This window comes from Brassica oleracea, chromosome C8 (genome assembly GCF_000695525.1).
Source record: "Brassica oleracea var. oleracea cultivar TO1000 chromosome C8, BOL, whole genome shotgun sequence".
NCBI lineage: Eukaryota > Viridiplantae > Streptophyta > Magnoliopsida > Brassicales > Brassicaceae > Brassica > Brassica oleracea.
Genome location: NC_027755.1, coordinates 3463298 through 3466863, shown reverse-complemented (window position 1 = coordinate 3466863; position 3566 = coordinate 3463298). Strand labels below are relative to the sequence as shown.

The window sequence follows — 3566 nt, the reverse complement described above, 5'->3', positions numbered from 1 at the left end:
AGAGAGAGAGAGAGAGAGAGATAGAGTGGAGTGACAGAGGAAGTTGTGAAGTGTAAAACATGATTATTATTCACTTCATATGATCCTATTTATAGAGACTTCAAGTCGGTAAAACTAACCGACTTTAGGAAAAGACAAAATTAAAGATAGACCTTATCTTTCTAAATAGATAAGTATTATCCAACAATTTAATGTATATTATATATTAAAGTATGATTATTATTATTAAAATGTGTAAAAACTCCAAACTACCTTCTTCGTGAAACATAGAGAAACATATGCATTATAACAATTTACCTTTTCCGTTATATGTGTTTTAATGAATAAATTATTTTTAAATGATGTTTTTCTTTGTTAAAAAAATCGCCACCTAAATCATATGATTAACACTAAACCCTAAATCATATTACTAACACTAAACCCTAAATTAGCCCTAAACCCTAAAGTTAACCCTAAATCCTAGAGTTATTCTTAAACCCTAAAGCATGTCGGCGAAACCCTAAACCCTAAACTATAAACCTTAGTGTTTATGGTTAAGTCTAAGATTTAGAATTAACTCTAGAATTTAGTGTTTATGTTTAAAGTTATAGAGTTAAGTGTTAATCTTAGAATTTAAAGTTTATTATTTAGAATCTGAGGTATAAAAATTTAGGGTTTAAAATTTTGTAATGTCTAATTTTTTATATTTTTAATTTATTTTCATAAAATAAATCTACTTTATAATGAGCCAGTTTCAGCACTCCTGATGCGACACGTCAGCAGGTAAGTGGGCTCCACTTTTAAAAAGTGTGAAAAAATGTCAAATATGTGGCTCGAACCTGGATTACTGTGATATAAACACCAACATTTATACGACTGAACTAAAGGATACTTCGTACATTGATTACCGAAACTAATATATATTTATGAAGAATTTCTTATAGTGGATCCCACACATAACTGTAATGTTTCAATACTCACGTGTAACTTTGATCATCGAAACCTATTTAGTAAAATCCGCATTCTGGCCCAACAAAACTTATAAGTGGGATAAATCTCTTTTGTATGTATCTAGGATTTTTATTGTACTCTGTCTCCACCGATAAACCGAAGCGCTACCCTTTTAGCTTATCAAAAAAAATTCTGAAACTTTTCATCTTCACCTCTCTATATCTCCAACGATCAGTTATGGTACTGTTTCACTACTGAAACGATCCGTCTCAGTATATATAATTCCTCAAACAAACCTTGAGACCCATATCTCTTATTAAATTACTCCTAAATTGAACTGTCGCAGCTTTTAGCCAACCTTCAAAGATGTCACCCTCCAGTATTGTTGTTGCTTAATCGGTCGTTGTCCCTGCCACCTTTCTCCGCCTAGAACATAGTACCTAGGAAAAGGTACTGACAATTTGACTTTCTATGGAATACTATATACCATATTTGTTTAATTGAGTTTCTGGTGGAAACTGAAATCACATCAAGAACGATCTTGTATACTAGATTATAGAGGAACAAATGCCAAACTATACAGCCAAAAACAGGGTGGATTCAAGTATTTCTTTGCAATGTGGTGTTTAATATTTGGGATTAACTAATATGATGTAAACTATGTTCTGATGGGCTATAACGAAAGTTATTTGGTTGCTAGGACTAACAGAGGCTGCCAGGCTGGGTACGTCTCAGGCGGAGCTGGAGGACGGTACAACTAGAGCACCTATTGTCCGGCTTTTGTCGTGCCAACGTGCTATGGAAATTAAGCCTTCCTAGGAGAATCTAGATCACTTCGAAACGTCGGCTGTCATTTTCAAAGGGTACCACCAAAATGTAAAAAAAATTATGTTTGTGGTGTGGTTCGACTCAAGATTGAAACTTTTGCTGATGAAATAATGATTTTGTGGATGCATGTCAATTAGATTTACGAGGCTACAAACTGTTCACTGTACATTGGCAGGGAAAAAATGGCTATGTATGGTTCAGTTGTAACACCGTGTTGTGCAATGGGGATGGACATGGTAACCAAAGGTGTGCATAATGTTATGGAGTTCGTCAGCGATGATTCCCCTGACATGGATGTGATCGGAATCTCTGGTGAGTTCCTTTTGTATGTTATTGGTTTGATTGTAAAACAATGCATTTTAGCTTAGTGTCATCTTGAAACTTAAAAACTTGAAATTTATTGGTCAGATAACTTCTTCTCTGACATTAACAAACCTGCTGCGGTGAACTACATCGAGAGACATGGCATTAATTAGAAGAGAGATAGGGAACAAGGTGTTAAAAACGAGTGTGTCTGGTTTGGTGGAGCTCAATATACTCAAGAACCTTACCGTCTATGTTGTTGCAGGCTCTCTAGGTCTATTCAAATCTCATGCCAGCAACATAGTGTTTGATGTATTCATAGCTACTTGCCAAGATCCAGCCCAAAACATGGAGAGCTCTCAAATTGATGGAAGCCATTAATAGCAATCACCGTANNGAGCACAGTGAGAACATTCTTCCAAGCAGTGAAGGTGACGTAGGATTGGCAGCATCATCGGGCCCGTCTGTTTTGGGAGACAAGGTCGATGAGGAATGTGCTGCAGCAGATCCTCCAGAGATTTCAGACGCTCAGAACAACCGCAAGCGCTGCCGTGAGTGATTGGAAATATCTATTATATTCATATCAGCCCGTCAACGTCTTTTCTATGCTTTTTTAAAAACTGCTATTATCTTCGTTTTCCATCATAAACTTTGGATATTTTTTCCCTTGCATGTTTTCTCTGTTCGGAGATTTTATTTCTATTTTGGATTATTAATGAAACGTCGACGTGTTCTAACTCATACAAGATTTGTCAGTGGTGTATTTTTTTTGTTTACCTATTTCTGACATTTTTTTGTCTACCATAAACTATTTTTAACAAAGTCGAGTAAAACTCTAAAACTAAATAATTTTGCAACCGTATAATTTTATAGATTTTTCTAGAGTTATTATTTTTTTTTAAAAATAGTTTATTACAATTCTATATTTTGAAATTAATTTAGGTAAAATAAGAAAATAATTTAATTTATTGTTCGATAAATTGTTTAACTTTTTGAATTCAAATTTTATATTTTGTTCCTTACACTATTTGTTTTATATACTAACAACTACCTAAGTAAATACTAAACAACTTCATAAAATTTATCTTTTGAACATGAAAGCGCTAATAACGCTAATGGTCGATCAAATCATTACGAAAATAATGCATATGAATTCGCCGGTCATTCTTATATCAACTTAATCAAACTGTCTGACTTCTAAATGTTATGTTCATCACCATTATATACAATACGGAAAAACAAAAGTGAAAAAAATAAACGACAAAATCCCGTACACAAAACTACACAACGATCAATAACTTATCCGGCTCCGCACTTGCGTGGGGGCTATACCCCTGGTATCACAAAGTAGGGACGTTTTTACTGCTTAGAGAATTAATAAATTGGTAAATTTCGAAAAAAAAAAGAAAATTTCAAACTGATTTGTATGAAAAATATATAGAGAATTAATAAATTTATGTAAGGCAACCCGTGGCGTCGTATACATGTGTTGATCAACACGAGTC

The 3566-nt window shown here is 33.9% G+C and overlaps 1 pseudogene; it reads left to right on the top strand.

The window, feature by feature from the left end:
* Positions 1-1598: 1598 nt before the first annotated feature.
* LOC106308472 overlaps positions 1599-3566 on the top strand; it is a 68850-nt pseudogene continuing 66882 nt past the window's right edge.